We start from the raw sequence: 20,984 nt of genomic DNA, 5'->3' as shown, positions 1-20,984 counted from the left end.
AGACCCTTCTGAAGGATATCTGTGTCAGATGTGTTTTCTACTATGGCCCAGTTTGCAGTCATCTGCAAACTTTGTCAGCCATAACCCTCCTGTGTTTGCTTGTACTGGAAAAGTAGATGCCAAACAAGAGTGGGCCCAGGACTGAGCCCTGTGGGACACCACTTGTGACAGGCTTTGAGTCTGACATGGCGCCAGCAACTCTGACCCTGTGGGTTCTGTCATTCAGCCAGTTTGCAACCCATCTTGTGATGTATGGGTTAACATTTAAGCTGATGAGTTTTTCAATGATACCCGAATGGGGTATTGTATCGAAGGCCTTAGCCAGATCGAGGTAGGCTGTATGGACTGCCTTTCCCTCATCAATGGCTTTGGTGACTGTTTCGAAAAAGTCAACCAAGTTTAAAAGGCATGATCTGCCTTTGACAAAGCCAAACTGGGTTGGATCCAAAGTCTGCAAATTCCCTATGTCTTTATTTATGAGGTCCATTATGATCCTCTCCATGGCTTTGCAGATAAGGCTTGTCAAGCTAATGGGCCGGTAATTTCCAGGGTCGGTGGAGGCACCGCCTTTGTGAAGTGGGACCACAGTTGCAGTGCGCCACTCCCTGGGTACGTATCCAGAGGTAAGACTTTGATTAAACAGCTGTCCTAGCTGTGGGTTTAATTGCTCATTGAGTTCGTGGAGCACACAGCCGGGGACACCATCAGGTCCCATGGATGCTGTGTTTTTTGCTTTGGAGAGCAGTTCTCACTTGGGCGCTGGAGATGTTTGGGGGCTGCAATCGTTTGGTATAGATATCTCTCCTTTTGGGGGAGGGGAGAAGTTTGCACTGAACCTGTCAGCCAGTATGTTGGCAATGTCTGTAGGATCAGTAATCTTCACATAATTTTGAACTAGTTCTGAGCATATCTGGGAGTTTCCTCCCAGGTTTCTAACATAGCTAAAGAAGGCCTTATGATTGTCTTTTGAGTCTTTAGCTATTTTTCTCGAAATTTGCTTTGGATGATTTTATGAGAGCTCTTAGTTTTTACTTATAGTGATCAAGGGTGTCTTACCTTTTAAGGATTTTGCTCTATCTTGTAGTAGCTTCCTCCTTTTGTTGTAGAGTTTGTTTATGGCTGGGGTCCACCAGACTGGATGCTTGCCTTTGGTACAAAGAGTCTTTGTTTTGCTTGGGATTGCCTTATCCATGCAGTCCTGCAGGTGCTGGTAGAAGGCATTTGTAAGTGATTCAGCGGTTTGAGTACTGTTTTCCGCCGGCTCGGGGCCTTAAAGGAGACCACACTAGTCTTTAGAAGTGTGAAGTCGGCTTTTGAGAAGTTCTTTACTGTGGTCTTTTTATTTCAGGTGGGGTGGGATGAGGACCTCCAGCGAGATTAGTTTGTGATCTGATCTCACCAGTGAGGGGTATACTTCCGGTGTTGAACATTGTGCTCCCATGTTCGTGATCATGAGATCAAGTATGTTATCTCCTCTTGTGGGGATGGTGACTAGTTGTTCCATGGCATTTGAGTTTATGAATTCCAGGAACTTTTGGGCTAGGGTGTTTGGGCTTGAGTAGTGTTCCCAGTCTATATTAGGGTAATTGAAGTCACCTAGTATGATGGTGTTTGGTGATACATTTATCGCCTCTAGTGTTTTCAGGAAGGCCATGTGAGGTTCCTGAGTTTGTGAGGGTGGCCTGTAACATGCTACAATTTGCAGAGCAGTCTTGCCTATGGTTAATTGCACCTGGATGGTCTCCGATGCATTGTGCGTTGCCACCAGTCTTGAGGTGTGGGTGTCCTTGATGAATATGGATACCCCTCCTTTCTTGGTATTGTCCGGATTTTGGGGCGGAACGCATGATATGAGGTAAAACCTGATAGCGCTGGGGTGCTCTCAGGAGCCTTGAACCAGGTTTCTGTCACAGCACAGACATCGATGTTCTCCATACTGAGAAGGGCCTCGAGTGCATGCATTTTGAGATTTAGACTTCTGGCATTGAGCAGCATTACCCTTAGTTTTTTTCCTTTTTGTGTTCTAGGGTGGTAGGTTTAGAATTTGAGCCTTGCCTAAAAAGGCACTATGGGGTGGCAAGAGCCTTTGCCAATATCCGAATCCCAGGGTGACAGGTGCAAGCCGTCCCTTGAAGCAGCGTGGCTTGTCCAGCATGTCATCCCAGGCAGACAGACACTGGATCCCCTTTGAATGACACCAGTGTTTAAGCCAATTGTTAAAGCTGATCATCTTATCTCTGTATTGTGGCATCATTCTTGGTGAAGGTAGGATACTGCTCAAGGTCAGGGTCATACCTGCCTGGGCTACATAATCAGAGAGCTCCTCAATGTCTCTTTTCATGTAGTCCAAGGAGGTACGTCTCAGGTCGTTTACACCAGCGTGGACAATGACTGAGTCATATTTGTACCTGCTGTTGAGAGACCTGAGTGCTTGCGTTATGTAGCGGATTCTAGCGCCCGACAGGCAGCTTACTGTGACCTTCTCCTTACTCAGTCTGGTGAGCGGGACGTCAGTGTGTCTGACTATGGAGTCACCAATGACTAGTGTGTCTGGCATTGTGTTTGGCCTTAAGGGCTGTGACTGTTTGACACTCTGACTGTGAGGTCTATGTGTTGCAGGTGTTGTGTTCTGAGGTGGTGGTTGTTTGGGTGTCTGCTTTGGTGGCCTCTGCTGTTTTGGTAGATTTTTGATCAGAGCCTCCGAGTATGCCTTTGTGTGTTTATGTGTATGATTTGAGGTTGTAATGGTACTATGTGAGACTGGGTCTATAGTGTGTGTGGTAACCTTCTCCTCCTGACTGGTCTTGCCAGTCCTATGTTGAGAGCTCAGCCTCCAGTTTGGCCGTATAGTTGCATCTCTCGCATGTATTTGTGTTTTGTGGGAGGAGGAGAGGGTTGTCTGTGTACATGAGGCAATTGTAACATTGCCTCAATATTCCCAGGTTCACCAGCTGAGCAGGAGAGGACACTAGCAACTGATCCCTCGACATGCTAGAAGGATAGACAAAAAAACTTTAAAAAAGATTCCGGGGGACGTGGGTGACCGAGAAATGGGGGGGTTGCCTTTTTGGGGTACTATCTATGACAACAGTGCCGTATCAAGGTAATAAGTACTGTAGGAGCAAGTGCTAGGTTTAACAGTAAGAGAATAGTCTACTTGGAGTCAAGTAGAGAGGATATTTTTAGTTATAGGATACGCTGATTAGATCAGTAGTATAGTTCGAGGGAGGTAGTTTTAAGGGAAAATTTGAAGAGTGGACTTTAGGTAGCCCGAATAGTTTAAACCTGCTTAACCGGCACTGCCCTAGTGTGCAACAGTGGCAATTCCGCGCTAAATCGCGCTAATGCGCGCTAAAGCGTGCTTTATAGCAGGGGGCTGGAAAAGACAGGAAATGACCCAAAATGGCCAATAAACTACAAGTTTCTGCCTTAAACCACTCCTCTGAGGGCAAACAGGCAGCTCAGTACTCCCTACTGTATTAGCATATGTGTGGTATTTAGTGCAAAACTACCTTTTCATATTTAAGATGCTGTCTAAATGATTGATAACACAAAAACTTTGTGGTGTGGTGCAAGCTATACATTACTAGGATGTATACGTATATTGTTAAAGCATAATTTGTAATAGGAATTTTTTTTAAATTTTAGAGAGATTCTTAATTTGAAACATTCTCTCACATGTTATGAGAGGCCTTGATGGTGACTGAAAAAGGTCCCTTAAACAGCCTAGCTGTTCTGTTAACAAAGTGTACCAAAAAATAGAGTGGCCTTGATTTGGTGCCTTTGTTCCACATTATTTTAGGCTTTTACCCGTGATTCTTGAACTAAGAGGCTGAGAACATTTATAAATAAAATAACTTTATGTGGTGTTTACACTGACCACAAGTGAGCAGTTTAGGGCAAGCAGTTTATGCTATTAAAGCACATGATGCCTGCTTTCTGGCATGTTTGCACATGGTATTTGATGCCAGGGATTGATGAAGTAAAATGTACTGCCTAGTTTAACCACTGACCTCCATTCATTGACATATATTTTAATAAAGGTACACACTGGGGTGTGCTGGCCTGCACTGCAATTTGAATTGTATTTACTGCTGTTTTAGCTGCTTTTCTGTAAAAAAAAAATTCTAAGCTTGTTTCCTGCCTTTCCTGTAACTATTACAGACTTGCTGTATCCAGGACTATTGGAATGAATGAAGACCGAATCTTCTAGCTGTAAATTTTTAAATATTATTTTATTGCAACTCCGTATATTTAACATCTGCTTATATTTTGCAGCATTTTGTTGTTCTGTTTTTTAAATGCATGTTTCTGAATAGTTGTATTACACAGTCCTAGTGGAACAAAGAAGAGCTATGGTATTAGGTGTGCACATTTCCTACAAATTAATTGCTCAGATTTTTGGCCAGCTGTACCTATATATTTTTTTTTTCTTCCAGACTCTTGATGCCTACAGATTGGATGCTGTACCCCCCCCACCTGTCAGCACCTCCTCTGTTGTCTGTTTTATGTTTGTTTGTGTGCTAATCCCTCTACGCCTCTATCATCATTCCACCTATTGCCTTATCCTTACATGATTTCCCATCTACCCTTTTTCAGAAAAGAAAATGGGTGTCTTTACCATTCCTGCCTTGCCCACTATAACTCTCACCTTCCCCGTGTTATTGCAAAAAAATCCTCTGCTTCCATTTCTTACCCTCTTATGCACTCATTCTCGCTATAGCAACAATTGTACCAGTTAGCATGTTCAGTCATCACTTCAGAAATAGTGTCTGTGATGAGTGAAATGGCACTGATGATTCCAAACTCAAGCCTGAAGCCATTATGTATGAGTAATAAAATGCAAGCAACAGGAGTTCAGAAACTTCATAACCTTACCAAATACAATTAGCAGGCATAAGAAGTCGTCTGTTTTTTATCGGTTGATAAGGCAAATGTGTAGTGGTTTTGAGTGCAGATTGCAAATGCTAACTTCCTGTCTGCCAAGAAGTGAGAGTTATGCCAACAGAAAGCAAGCAAAGAGTGTAAACCATGAGTAAGAAGTCAAGTAATAAAGTCAGAACATGTTTGAAGAAATTTAAAGTGAAGCTGTTCAGTCAGGTCAGTTAAAAGATGGGAAGATTGTAAAGCAGGTCTATAATCGGGTTAAGAACAAGCAGCTTGTGAAAATAAAGGAATAATATATCAGAAGTCTGGGTCAAGAAATGAGTGAGGGAAGCACTGAAGTCAGGGATGTTGGGAACGGGTGGCAGAATAAAATTGTTGTTTTCTGGGAAATTGGGTGCAAATGTTTAATGGCCAGTACTATGAACCAGCACCCTCCCCAAGAGTCCAAAAAAAAAGTACTTGCTGTAATAAGCCAATATGTTGTAAGTGATCAGCTTTTTACAGTTAGCTCTCTAGCCCCCAGCTGTTTGGTTAAACAGGGGGAAAAAAATTCCTTTCTGTGGAGCACAAACCAGATGGCCAGATGCATGACACACACCCCTGTCTCTCATACACATGCATAGACATTCTCTTCTGCATTTTTACACACAGACATTCTGCTTTCACACACGCACTTTTTATTCTCTCATGCATCAGTAACTCTCATATACTCACAGACACAGTCTGTTCTGCATTCACATAAACACAGACGTGCTGCTTTCACACATGCAGTGTTCATTCTGTCATGCATAGCTTACTCTCTCTCATAAATACACATACACAGTCTCTTCTGCATTCACACACACACACACACACACACACACACACACACACACACACACACACACACACACACACACACAGGCATTCTGCTTTCAGACATGCACTGGTCATTCTCTCCTGCTTCGCTGAAGCTCTCTCATACACATGCATACACAGTCTCTTCTGCACTCACACACACAAACATTCTGCTTTCACACATGCATTCACTAAACCAACATGCATTCAGCACCAGAAAACCACTCATACACGCACAAGCACCCACACACCAAAGGGTGCCCGGCATACATGTCGTCTGTACAGATTTGGGCAGGAATGTCCTGATTTATTCACACAATGTTTTTGTATAATTTTTCATTAAGTTGTGGTTTTCCGGCAATTTGGGTGAAAATGATAAAGAAATGAAGCTAGAAAACAATGGCTAGTACTACAAACCAGCACTCTACCCCCTCAGCAAGAGATAAAAATAAATAAAATAAAAAGGAGCACTTCACTGTAATAAGCCGATTGATACACTGTAAGCGATCGGCTTAGCACAGTTAGATCTCTATACCCCCCTAGCTCTTCCATTAAACGGAAATTCACTGCTCTCTCTCTCTCTCTCTCTCTCTAATTCTGCATTCACACACTCAGACATTCACTGCTAACTCTCTCATACACACGCTTGCTCAGTCTGTTCTGCATCCAGATATACACGGACATTTTGCTTCACACACGCACTGGTCATTCTCTCATGCATCGCTAACGCTCTCTCATACACATGCATACACACTGTCTTCTGCATTCACCCACACAGACATTCTGCTTTCACGCATGCATTCACTAACCCACATGCAATCAGCACCAGAAACCAACTCATACACATACTTACACACACCTAAGCACACCTGCCATACTCTGAACAGCAAAGATTTTGTAATGGAATGTCCGGATTTATGACTCATATTTTTGGTTCCTTTCAGCAAACGATTGTGGATTGGTGGCAAATTATTACAGATTGAAGGTAGAGAGTAATGGCAGATGTTTCACAGTTAGACCGTAAGCTTCGGAAAATCCATGCTAATGCAAAAACTATTATTCTATCAATGGTCTAAGTTTGCAAGAGCAATATTTAAACAATGTCCCTAATCTGAGCCTTTGTGTAGATTTCTTGCTCTAACAGGTTGAGAGATATGGGACCGATTGTAGTAACTAATATAAAAAAAGTTAAAATACATTTGCGGTATAACTGGAAGCACAGATTTAAATGCAGTAAAAAGATTTTACAATCAACTTACCCTAACAGTTAGTGTACATGATGTGATTTTCCGGCAGTTTCAGTAAGGGATATTTATTTATTTATTTTATTTTACATTTGTTGACCGGGCTAGTCAAGCTGGACATATATCCGTTTACAGTCGAGGCCCGGGGAGAAAAGCTCCAGAACAGGCAAGCAACAATTATATATCACAAAAAAATTAATATGCACAAAAATATACAAGTTGAAAAAAGAGAAAATTGCAAAAAGGATATACTGGCTCCGATGTTGTTTTCAGTCCTGCAGGAAACAGTGGTTGTTAATACAGTTCCACAACAACTTGTAATTTATAGCAGCTGTTACTGGGCCACACTTGATAATGTCTATGTCACAGTGTGGGCAGGATTTCAGGACAAGGAACTACTGATTTGACTGTGTCGAAGGTACGTCAGGAAGGTGGAAACGAATTCCACCTGAAAGGATGCGATACAAGTCACAAGATGGGTTTCCGATTGGCTCACTGACAGAACCTACAGTGTGAAAGTAGCAGACTCCAAATCCAATTTCAGACCAGTGACAAGTGGAGTACCACAGGGTTCAGTCCTAGGTCCTCTCCTGTTTGGTATCTACTTCTCTGAAGTGCAGGCTAACACAGAAGGTCTTTGGCTAATGAAGTTTGCAGATGACTGCAAACTGGGAGCCATAATCGAAACTCCTAACGATGTGGACATCCTATAAAAGGCCTCACTGAGACAGATGCCTGGTGTCAAAGCCATGGCCTCAAGCCCAGTGCCAAAAAGTGCATTGTCATCCCCTTTGGTAAAAACTCTGTACCCATGAACTACAACATAGGCGGTAGTATACTTAACACCGGAAGTGTGATAAGAGACCTTGGGACACAGGTGGATAGTAGTCTCTCCTTTGATAATCACATTGCCACAGTAGTCAGGAAATCCTTCTACATGTCACACCATCACAAAAGGTTTCTCATCCAGAAAAAAAGAGGTCATTGTTTCCTTCTACTCATTACTCATTAGACCCATTATAGAGTACAACGCCCCTTTTGGTATGTACCTCACAAGACAACTACAACAACTGGAAAGGCCCCAGAAATACCTCACAAAGAGGATTACCAGCCTCAAACAGATGTCGTACACAGACCATCTCAAATAACTCCAGTTGTACTCCGTCGCATATCGCCTACTCAGAGATGATCTCTGCCTAACATACAAAGCTATGTCAAACCCAGAGCTGTTGGACATGCTCCACTTAAAGAAATCCCAGTCCCTCCGAGCTACATGCTCTAGGGACATAAACCTTGTCACCCCAATAAACAGAACATGCCGGAGGGATAGATTCCTGTCCCAGAGACTTCCCATACTCTGGAATAAACTACCTATCTATATCGAACAAGGCTCCTCATTAGCACTCGTTAAGAAAAATCTTGATGATTGGATGGGAAATAAGAAATTCACCCCGTGGATCACTTCTGTGGCTCTGCTCGACAGTGGCACAGGAAAATAATTTTCTTTGGTGGCAAAAGCCAGGGTACCTTTTTGTCTGGGCTTGTGTAGGCCCTAGGGCCGATAGCCTAGTACCTACCTATGAACAAAAGAAAGGGGGATGGGCCTCCCTGCCCAGTGCTTACGAAGAGGAGAAATATAGGACTGACAAACTTTTTAGTGCATTCCTGTAACAGCAGGTGGCTAAGCTGATTTTACAGGGATAAAAGAAAACTAGTATTTGAGTTTAAATGTGTTGGGAGCCAGGAGTTTTGCTTTAAAGTAACCAAACATATATACATTTATACACATTCTACACACAATTTTTATTATTATTTAGTGTATTTTAGTCTGAAAATATTTCCTCAAATTCCCTAAAAAAAACTTTACAGATTGTTTGGCAACTTACATAAATTCAATACACTGTTAATATTGCAATAATAGTTAAGTCCTTGTATTCTGAATGCATTTAATTTCAACTGTTAGCATAATTCTTTTTTCTCCAAAACACTATTGACGTCCCCTTCAAGCTCATCCATCTTCACACAATCCAGAATGATACATTTAAAACCAGAATGTCTGGCGTCTTCTAGTAAGTGTTGCGTTCCTCTGGCATTCACGTCTGATGTCAAAAAGACCTGAAGCCTCATTTTCAGTTTATTCAGTCTTACTCACATAAAATGCAGGGCAGTCATTGCACATGGCCCTATATAAAACTTTTTCAGTATTACAGTTACCAACTGCTGAAGATTTCACCATCTTTTTAAAATATGGGCACTCAAATGACTCTCACTCCAAGTATTCACAGAAAATTCAGTTAGATGGCCCACAGATTTTAATGCTAATGTTATCCTGGTGTTCCTTATTTTTTTCTTTTCCGTGTAGCTACATATGCTTCAGTTCTTTTTACAAACAAAAGTAGGGTGATCTCCTAAAACCCTTACAAGCTGCTGACTGTCAGTAAGGATGGCCCAGTTCTCCTTAATAATGGCTTTAATTATATTGAAATCCCAGTTGTAAGTTAGAATGCCATTTGTCCTTACTTTTCTCTTCTTTTGGGTTAGGGTGCCCTCATTACATAATTCTATGAAAAGGTCTATTCCACGTAGTCATTGTTAGTTTTAGAATCTCTAATGGGATCCAGGATCATATGTAACAAGTCTGATTCATATCCTCTGGTTAAGAAATCATTTTCAAGATCATTCATATTTTGAGAAAAGGGGTCAAATCAGTGGTAATGAGTGCTAATCTGTAGCTTAGTTTTTTACTGGATGCATACTGTCTCTGTGAAGTAAGTAGTTCACTCTTGTTGGTTTTCTTTATGTTACTAAGTAATTTTCCTCTGTCTTTTTCAATACTTGACAGTCATATCAAGGAACTGCACTGACTCCGAGCTAATGGAAGTGGTAGATTTCAGGAAGAAGGTGGAGTTATTAATGTAGCGGATAAACTCAGTGAGTTTAGATTTCTCACCTTGCCAGACTATGAATACATCACCAATAAAGTGAAGGTAGCTGGTCATAAAACTCCGGTATTCACTTTGTAGTACAAATTCCTTCTCTCACTTGTCTAAGGCTACACTGGCAAGACTAGGTGCCATAGCTGCACCCATGGCTATCCCACTCAACTGTTTGTAAGCTTGGCCATTAAAACTGAAACATTTGTAAGACAACACCAAGTTTATTAGTTTTCTCAAGCATTCAGTTTGCCCTTGTGTATAATTGTTATTTCTGCTGTAAGCCTCTGTAGCTGATTCAGTACAGTACATGTGTGGTAACACCATGTAAAGGGCTTCATCAGTAGTTACCAAAATGCTTTGTTCATTCACGTGCACTTCTTTTATTTTTCTTAAATAATCAAATGAATCTAAAATAAAAAATGAATTCTTTTCAGCAAGAGGCTGAAGAAGAAAATCTAAGTACATGGCAGTGGCCTCTGATACGGATCCTCCGCTTGCAAAAACAGCTTTGTAAGGTGGATCTTCCCTATTCTTATGGGGTTTGGGAAACCCCGAAAAAACAAGGTAATTTAGGGTGAAGAGTGTTCAAATACTCAAACTTTTCATTAATAAGTACTTCATTAAGCATTATGGTTAGCTTATCTTTCCATTCTATATATGCAGTTTTAACCTCCTCAAAGGAATGTTTAGAATAAAACTCATTTGTTCAGCATGTTCTGTTTTTTTATTATATAACTGTTAGTATCTGTAACAAGTTTGTCCCCATCCTAGTCAGCCTTCATAGCATGGCTAGATGTTCTTCGTGTTTCACTGTTGCAGTCATCATGTTTGTGTTATCCCTGCCAGGGTAAACCTGGGCTGGCCCAAATACCAGAGACTTAGTATTTCTGCGTCGGTTGCTGTCGCTTGAGGACTGACATCAGGTTGTCAGTGGTATAAAGGAAGGCAGCCAATGCCATTACATCAGTCTTTCTTGCTGTGGAGCTTGAACCAGAAGCAGTTTGCATGAGTGCTGGTCTGCTGCTACCTGAGTTTTCATTTCTGAATTGAAGTTGTAGTCTTCTAAAGCCAAGTACCACGTTGGGGATCCTTTTTTCTTGCACTAACTGATGTCACAAAAAGTTAATAATTGTCTCGCCTGTGGAAAGCAAATACCACACCGATACTTCCACTCTTACTGCATCACTTGTGTAGGCCCAGACCACGATGTCCCCCGTTGTCGCATCTGTGCTTTGTTTAATGCCAGAACCATCCATCGTCGTGCCCTTGTTGTAGCCAATAAGGCTTCGGTAAGTCATCCGACAGCAGATCTTCTGAAAAAGCGTAAAGATAAAGATAGACAGACTGCACAGGTCCAAACCTTCCGACAACACTTCGTTAACCTAGTCATCATTCCTCCGGTACTCAGTGAGGCACTTTCGCAGCCCCTGATGCCTGCTTCAATTGATTTGCAGGCTGCTACTGAGACCCTTTCAGAGTTTGGTATGCCGCAGAACTCTTCTTTGTCTAAGGATCTTGCAGTTGTCTCTACCTTGGATAGGTCTGGAGCCGCTGAGCAGGCACCGGCTTCTGAGGAAGTCCTTCACACCACCAAATCTCAACACAAACCAACACAACACAAACCAACACCTTATTTCGCGACTACTGTTCTTTCGAAAACAACTGAGTTCCTTAGGCCCACGGTTCAAAGCACACCCAAGAAACTGACTACCCACTCTCAGGCGACTGCTACATTGCCTCAGTCTCAAATGCTTAAAAGTGGCAGAAGACCTTATCATGCTGATTAGGGAAGCCAAGCCACCCCCTCAGAAAGTAAAAGAGATCTGTCTCCAGTAGTTTTGTCTTAACAAGAGTCAGATGAACCTGATGCATCTGACTATGAAGACATGCAGCCCCTGTCCACTTATGAGGATTCTGATACAGAGAAATCCATTCCTTCAGCCTCATCTCCAGATGATTTTTCCTTTGGGGAAACCCTGCATACCTTAAGGGAGCATTTCCAATAGGAGAGTCAGGACAACCCTCAGTCTAAAAAGAGACTCAGGGAATTCCTAGATCTTACACAACACAGACCCTTAGCTATCCCCCAGTCCTGGATGTGGTGGATGATGTTTTCCTTGAATCCAGCTTGACTCCACATGCCCTCCCTCCTGCTCCCAGAAAACCAGACAGGTACTACAGAGTCCCTGACTCACACAAATATATTTTTAAAAATCCTACAGCTGACCCTGAGGTCATTTCTCAAGGGCCAAAAGGGATTAAAGCAACCTCTACTAAGAATCCCGCCGCCTCAGACAGGGATTCTTGAGCATTGGACAGATAGGGTAAAAAAGTATACACCTCAGCTACTCTTGCTATCAGGACACTAAATTGTCAGTTCCATAGGCTTACATTTTAGCAACATACCTTGGAACTCCTTAAACAAAAAATGTCCTTCTTTCCTGCATGGGCAGAATCTAAAGATTTACAGGACTTAATGCATTCTCCAAGTCAAGAAACTAAACACACTTTACACTGTAGTTTTGACACCCTAGAAGCTTCTTGCGGGGCAGCAGTCACTAGATCTGTCATTAGAAGACATGCATGGCTTAAGGAACAATCCCTGCCAGACCATGTCAAATCTAAATTGTTGGATGCACCCTTGCACAAAGATAACTTATTTGGCACTAAGGCAGAAGAGGTCTTAAAAAAAGATGGAAGAAAAATCAAAATCTATGCAAACAGTTAAAGATTTCTTACAGGTCCAGCCCCCTAGGTTCAGGAGGCATTTTCCCTCCAAGCACTGGTCCTTTCCTGCTCCGAGTAAACAGGCCCATCCTATGCCCCATGGAAAAAGCCCCCCCCCCCCGACAGCAGCCCCAGGGAATGCAGAGATCTAAGCAGTGGACTACCTCCACTTCAAAACCAGGGAGTTTTAAGCCACCCCCTTATGGTAAGAACTCACAATGACTCATCTCCTCCCTAACTCCCATCTGCCCACCTTCACTCAAGCACCTGGGCCACCATTACCAAGGACCAATTGGTAATGAACATAGTGTCTCAGGGATACAAATTCTACTTCCACATCCTTCCAACCCCAACAGGGTTCCCAGATCTACCACCAAATCAGTGGGCAGAGGCTCAAAAGCAAATCCATTCCCTGCTCTCTTTGAGGACAGTAGTTCCTGCAGAACAGCTGGGCCAAGGCTTCTACTCCAGACTTTTTCTGGTGGCCAGAAAAGAGGGCACCTGGCACCCCATCCTCAATCTATCCATTCTAAACACCTTCCTGGTGATCCCAAAATTCAAAATGCTCATCATCCAGCAGCTGCTTCCCATGCTCTCCCAGGACGCTTGGCTAGCCACTCTGGACCTAAAAGAGGCCTACCTCCACATTCCCATCAGGGAATCATGCAGAAAATATCTCAATTTCAGGGCAGTATCTCAACACTTTCAGTTCTCTGTACTTCCCTATGGGTTATCTACTGCTCCCAGAGTTTTCACAAAGTGCCTGGTGCCGGCCATTGCCTTTTGCAGGCAAAGAAATATTCAAATGTACCCCTGCTTAGACAACTGCCTTATTCAGGCAGACAGCCAGGAAAAGCTTCTCAAACACCTGCCCTTTGTAAAGAGCCTGTTAACCTCCCTAGGGTACACAATCAACGAAAAGAAACCCAAATAGGTGCCCACTCAAAGGATAATCTTCCTGGGAGCAAGCCTGGACACAGCATCCCAGATGTATACCTTACACCAGAGACACTAATTGTCCTGTCAGCTTATTTCTCTCAACTCGTCACCAGTCCCCAATTCTCTGCAAGGAAAATCCTGCAAACCCTGGGGTTCATGGCATCTTGCATACTCCTCATTCCATATGCCAAACTGCATATGAGGAAACTTCAATGGTACATAAAGAGCCTTTGGTGTCAACACTCTCAAGACCTGGAAACTCTTCTACCTATTATTCCTTGCCTGCGAAAGGAATTTCTTTGGTGGGCAACAGCCTGCTCCCACAATAAGGGACTGCCCTTCTCCCCACACCCCGCTGCCCAGACCCTCAGCACAGATACTTCAGACTACGCTTGGGTTGCACACCTGGACGGCAGGTGCATATAGGGCCAATGGAGCCCACAGCAAATCCCCCTGCACATCAATCAAAAAAGTGATGATGGCTGTGCAGCAGGCTTTAATAGCTTTCAAACCCCTTCTCTCTTCAGGGTTCCTCCTGTTCAAAACTGACAACACCACTGTGATGTGGTACATCAACAAGCAGGGAGGGACTCACTCCTACCCTCTGTGCAGGCTGGCCATGACCCTTTGGCTCACAGCCTCTTCCGTGCAACTACACCTGGTAGCACAATACCTTCCAGGCTCTCTCAACTCCCTTGCAGACCAATTAAGCAGAAAGCATTTGGACCCATATGAGTGGCAGCTCAACAGAAGTACCTTCTTCCTAATAACTCAGAAATAGAGAACCCCGAAGTCTGACCTCTTTGCCTTTCACACCAACCATCAGGTCAGCAAATTCTGCACCAGGAAGCATCAATGCATGGTGTGGAAAGTGGATGCCCTGTCCTTCCCCTGGGTCAATCTCTTGGTCTATGCCTTTCCTCCCCTACCTCTCAACCCCAGGGTACTGCTCAAAATAAGGGAGAAAAAACCAAGGACCATTCTCATAGCACCAGACTGGCCCTGACAGCACTGGTACCCCTTGCTGCACAGCCTGTTCCTGCTGCCTCCATGGCATCTTCCTCACATTCCGAACCTCCTAACCCAGAGGGAAGGGGAATTCATGCACCCCCAACTGCAGACACTCAATTTGGCAGCTTTGCTTATTCTACAACCCCAGACCAATCTGCCATTCTCCGTAAACAGGTTCTGGATTTTATCCGTGAGGCCAGACGCCTTAGCACCAGAAAGTCTTATGCAGATAAATGGAAAAGGTTCTGCGCCTGGATCCAGGCTAAGAGGGCCAATACGGCCCAGCTCTCCATCCTTCTCATCCTGGATTACTTAGCTGACCTACCACACATTGGTCTCTCTTTCTCTTTTATAAAATTCATGCCTCTGCTATTTCTGCTCTTTTTCCCAATGAGCAGCCTCTTTTCTCACACCCCTTGTTTAAACAGTTCCTCAGAGGAGCTAGCAACTTGAGACCCCCCAGAAGGGCTGCTACACCAGCTTGGGACTTAAACTTTGTCTTGGAAAAGCTCAGCCTTTCTCCTTTCGAACCAGCTTCTTCTGCAGAGCTAAAATTTCTCTCCTGGAAGACAGCCTTCCTTCTGGCCATCACTTCAGTCAGAAGAGTCTCTGAGCTGCCAGCACTCATGGCTGTGGAACCCTTCATCATCTTCCATGCAGACAGGGTGTCCCTCAGAACTAACCCATCCTTCATGCCCAAGGTGGTGTCCAGTGTGGCTCTCAACCAATCCATCCATCTGCCCACCTTGTTTCCTAATCTCCAAAACAAAGGGGAAAGGATTCTGCACTTTCTAGATGTGCACAGACAGCTCAGATACTATCTGGACAGGACTAAACCCTTCAGAAAGTCTGATCAATTGCTGATTAGCTTTGCTACAGGGGCAGAAGGCAAAGCCATCTCCAAGCAAACCATTTCCAAATGGATAGAACACTGCATTCATTTCTTCTATAAACAGCATGGTAAGTCTTCCCCCAAGGGGGTCAGGACACACTCCACCAGAGCAGCCTCCACCTCTGCAGCTTTCCTCAGAGGAGTCCCCACCCGGGACATCCTGGAGGTTGCCACCTGGACATCTGTTCACACTTTTACCAAGCATTACCACCTGCCTCTCTTCTCCAAATCCAGGGCAGGATTTGCCTCTGCAGTCTTGCGGGGCATTCTAGCCAGCCCCTAACTTCCTTGACTGCCTCCACCCTGTTCCTCGGCTTTGGGAATCTACCCAAATGTGATGACTGCAACAGTGAAACATGAAGAACATAATACAGTTGTGTACACTTACAGTAAATGTAGATGTTCAAGTGTCTTCACTGTTGCAATCTTGGTTTCCCTCCCTCCATCCCCCTTTTTTCTCTTTTGTTACCCTTTCTTCCTTGTTGTTCTCCTTTCCTTTCCTTTCCTTACAAGGGACATATTGGTATTTATTTTCCACTGGTGGGGTTCTTCCACCAGAACCTGGCCGCCTACTTTGGGAGCTCCTGACAGGTTAGGGCAAGAAAAACTGATGTAATGGTGTCGGCTGCCTTCCTTTATACCACTGACGACCTGATGTCAGTCCTCAAGCGACAGCAACTGATGCAGAAATACTAAGTCTCTGGTATTCGGGCCAGGCGAGGGCTACCCTGGCAGGGATAACCCAAATGTGATGACTGCAACAGTGAATACACTCAAACATCTACAATTATGGTAAGCGTACACAACTGTACTTTCTGTCATTGCTCAAATTCTTAAGCGTTAGTATCTCATCCTTTGAAACAATGTAAACTTTTAGTTTTGGTGGTTTTTGAGAGCCTTTCTTATGATGAGCTCACATTTTGTCTTGAAGGCTGCAAATGTGGGATGCAGTGGGGTGCAACAACTGCTGGGTCTTTTAATTTTTTCTTTGATGGGTTTATCCTCCTCCATTTTATTTTTCTCATGAAGTACAAGTTTCAAATTCAGTTTCCTCTCATATATTTTTACATCAGTGATGGTCTGTGTCTCATTGCTCCTTCCCTGAGGTATGAATGCGAGTCCTCTGTTAAGCACTTTTTCTTCAAGTGCTGTCAGTGGTTTGTTTGAATGACTGCAGATTCTGGGGGCTAATTCCATCTGCAGGCTCGTGGCTCTGATGGGTAGAAGCTGTTGTTCCCCAGGTACCTCATCTCTCTCGCCCGTCTACTGCTTCCTCTTGCAGTTGTTCTAGTCCTCCCTTCTTGAGTTCAGATGGCAGCTCGCTTCTTCTCTGTGGAACCTCGGTGGGCTATAACTCTGGTTGTAGTTGTAATTGTTGCTATGATAATTTCTGTTCATGTGTACTGGGCCCTGACGATATGTGCCCTGGGAGTTGTATTGTGGCTGTGTAGGATTTTGGTGTTCTCTTGTGTTTGTCTGTGGGGACCGAGGGATACTGTCAGTCAGTCCCTTATTTGTCTGTCTGGTCCTGTGGGTGTGTTCACATTGATAAAAATCTCTTCATTCCTACTACCAGCATTACCAGCCTGAACATTCAGATTCTTGTTGTCAATATTATTGTCAATGTAATTATAGAGATTTAAACGGTAAATTCAAAACACATTTTTTTCTTGCCACTATTACCATATAGTATTGGCATAATTCCCCCATTTTCCATACTGGTGGATGTTCATACACACTCATGCACACACCTGCACACTTTTATACATTACTAGTTTACTTCATCCACTGTTTTCTGTATGTTTTGTGTGGTATTCCTACTAGTATTTTATTGTATAAACATGTTTTGGGGCTGTAAACATTAAAACTGTCATGACTTTTTTTTTTTTTTTGCAAAGCACTGTCATTTTTTCAGAGCTGTTAATTACTTAGTTTTAAACACATGAATGGATATTTACTAGATGATATTATTCGACAGATGTATTTTTATATTTATAGTGTTCCAGTTAGATTATGTTTATGGTTAGATAGCTGTGTATTTTTCTTGATTGCAGTTCTTTTCAAAGACCTGATGAAGGCTTTCTTGCATTAGGAAGCCAAAAGTGATTTTAGTTAAGTATTTTTATGTGTACTTTATGCTTTTCTAAATACCTGATTTTGGAATGTGGGTTGCAAATAGGTAGTGTTTTCCTTAACTAAGATTTAGTTTGATCTAATAAGTAGTAGTGTGTGGGGGTGGGTACTTGTTGCACTTTTACAGCCCTGTTTATACTGTTTGCCTTGAAAAGGCTGGATTAAAATTAAACAATACGTACATTTTCCACACCTACTTTTAAGTATATAAAAGCTGATATGTTTAACATTGTTCCTCTACTCATCACTCATTAGACCCATTATAGAGTACAACACCCCATTTGATATGTACCTCACAAGACATCTACAACAACTGGAAAGGCCACAGAAATACCTCACAAATAGGATTACCTGCCTCAAACAGATGCGCTGTGCAGAGCGTCTAAAAAAACTCCAGCTTTACTCCGTTGCATATCACCTATTCAGATGCGATCTCTGCCTAACATACACAAAGCTATGTCAAACCCAGAGCTGTTGGACATGCTCCACTTAAAGAAATCCCAATCCCTTCAAGCTACACGTTCTAGGCACCTAAACCTTGTCACCACAATAAACAGAACATGCTGGAGTGATAGATTCCTGTCCGAGAGACTTCCCATACCCTGGAACAAACTACCTATATATATCAAACAAGACTTCTCATTAGCACTCCAAGAAAAATCTTGATGATTGGATGGGAGATGGGAAATTCACCCTGGGGATCACTTCTGTGGCTCTGCTCGACACGGGCACAGGAAAATTATTTTCTTGGGTGGCGAAAGCCAGGGTACCTTTTTGGCCTGGCTTATATAGGCCCTAGGGCCAATAGCCTAGTACCTACCTATGAACCTATAAAATATATTGATTTTTATTACTGAGAATCGCTTGTCTGTAACAAATAAAGGCTTGTTGCTTTGGAACACTGCCTGGGTTTCATGATTTTTGGAAATTATTGTGACTGAGCTCATCAAAGACGTTTTAAGACCACTAGTTTCTTTGTTTGGTACTTGCGTATTATCGCAACCAGACACTGTCAGAATCACGGCAGTCTTGGGTGGAAGTTAGTTTACTGTTATTGGAACGTGGTCGAGAATGCCACAAATTCTGACAGATGAAAAACATGTTAAAAAAAGTCATTAACTAGTAAATCAATGCGTAGCAAATGAAAACAAAAATAACAGAAGCATAACTTCTGTTTTGGTACTTACATATAACTGTCGTACCCTGCTGTGAAACTGAAAAACTCCACTACTAAGATCAAGATGTCGTACATGTAAAGCTGTTTTCCCTCTCAGCTACACTTTGAACAGCAGAGACCAGTAGCAGTTTAATACGCTTTGAGAATGTAATAGTGTCTGTAAAACAGACTGGTCAATAATGGTGTTGATTACATTATGTTTGAAAAAAAAATTTAAACTTCTCGAGAAATAAGCAATTGATAGGTACAAGAAAGACCAATTAGATACTTTATAAAGTTAGCTGTAATCGTGCATAAAGTAATCAGATAACAGTGTATTATGCTTTCCTTTAGTGATTGGCATGTTTGGTAACATACATGGGCAGGAGGGCTAAGCTTATAAAAAATATTTGCTGTTTTCTTTTGGACCACAGAAGACTAAATGTTGTAGGGAACTTAATAGGTTACTGTTTTATATATTTCTTTATGTGTTGTCTAGACATGCAGCGAGCAAACTTCTATATATGGGGAGTGAAAAGTACTAACGTATTATGACATCCATGTACTGTCAGCATTCACAGCATTCTCAGCAAAACGTTATTTAATTGATAATGGAGTGTTGCTCAGAAATCCTTGAATACCGACAGTGTATGGTTGTGATAGTACGTAAGTACCCTTTGTTTTTTATTTTTTTCCTCAACACTTGTGCCCATGCTTGTTCATTTTTTATAAAACTACAACTAAAACGGAGAAACTTGAAAAAACTTGGAAGTTTCCTAGTACTTTTTTTTCTGTTTTATGAAACTGTGTGTGCTCTTGTGTTACATTCCAAACTGTTAGTGAATGAACTGCAGTAACTGTGAAGCGAGCAGTGGAGACAGTGTGTGATGGACTGAATTTGCTGTTGCCAAATAAAACAAAGTGTAAGAAGGTCACGCAGAAAAAGCAGTCAGTGGAAGTTCTAGATTGGCTGGAGTTTTCATTTAGTCTTTACTTTTACCAAATAACAGAATTCTGACTGTGTTCTACTAAGCGGTTACAGAACCAAAGCAAACCAGAGAAATTGACTGAAAACCTGTTTCAGAGAGAGATGGCTACAGCTGAGCAATTAGTGAGCTTACAGAAGCAGTTGGATCTTACAGATAGTGTATTAATTAGTCATAAAACCACCACACTTAAGACGCTTTTGAAAGAAGATAATATAGTCATACTTATCACTGGAGAAGTGTAACAAAACTGAATTGGCAAAAATCCTCTTTTTACAACTGACTGGAGGCACTTTAAAGTTTTACAATGGAGATGGGGGATACAGATCACCTGGACTGTGATAAACTCAAAAAAAAAAAAAAAGTATTTTTGTCTACAGCAGGTGTTTGTCTTGAAATGTATGAGGAGAGCCTGACAGAATTAAGTTCATGGCAGCGTATTAAAGCCCCATGAAGCATGGATGGAAAAAAAAAAAAAAAACGCTAGTAAGGTGAATTGAGAGATAAGAAAGGCAGAACTACAGCAAGCAACTGCACCAACAGCAGTTGCAAGAGTTTTCTATTTCCTTTCCACTCGATAGTTGTGGATTTTTAAAAGGTTCTATTTGTGTGCAGGGAAAATAAACAAATCAATAAGTAACAGCGGTAACTGAAATGCATAGGTAGCAGCAGTTACAAGTGTGTGTATGCGTGTGTGTATCATACCTCTTAACTGTCCAGATTTTTGCAGAAGGTCCATATTTTTGCCTCATATTTTTGGTCTTTTGCTTATAATATTTGTGCTTTTCTCGCAAATCAGTGTGGATTGAAATCACTAAATAATGAACAGACATTTGAGTTTCAGACTTCATATCCTTCAGAAAAACACAACAGTCTGTTATTGTGACAACGTTCTAAGTTATTAAGAGCATTATTTAAAATCTATCCCTATTTGTGGGCCTTTAACATCCCTCCATTATTTTAGGCTTTGTCCAGATTTCTTACACTAAGAGGTTGAAAGCTGTTTTGTGTGTGTGTATGTGTGTGTGCACACATGCACACTTGGGCTCATTTGTGTGGAAATAAATATAATTACTACATTAATAGACAGTTACTAGGCTGAAGACCCAAAGGGTCTTTTCTAAGCCTAGCCAAGTTTTCCTGAAACAATACTGATGTCCTGTGATCCAAATAGGGCATTGACGGTCAGGCATTTATAAGGTACATCCGTCCATAAGGGACATGGATGCCTCCTAT

General features: G+C 42.3%; 1 protein-coding gene across 6 annotated transcripts in view; it reads left to right on the top strand.

Moving 5' to 3' along the window:
- Nucleotides 1–20,984, top strand: part of PARP4 (poly(ADP-ribose) polymerase family member 4) — a 2,883,551-nt gene that overhangs the window by 2,827,277 nt on the left and 35,290 nt on the right. The gene's annotated exons all lie outside the window — the stretch shown is intronic.

Source organism: Protopterus annectens, chromosome 5.part1, assembly GCF_019279795.1.
Source record: "Protopterus annectens isolate FY-2018-M chromosome 5.part1, PAN1.0, whole genome shotgun sequence".
Lineage (NCBI taxonomy): Eukaryota > Metazoa > Chordata > Ceratodontiformes > Protopteridae > Protopterus > Protopterus annectens.
Note: the sequence above shows the minus strand (reverse complement) of the source record. Positions and strands in the feature narration are given on the sequence as shown.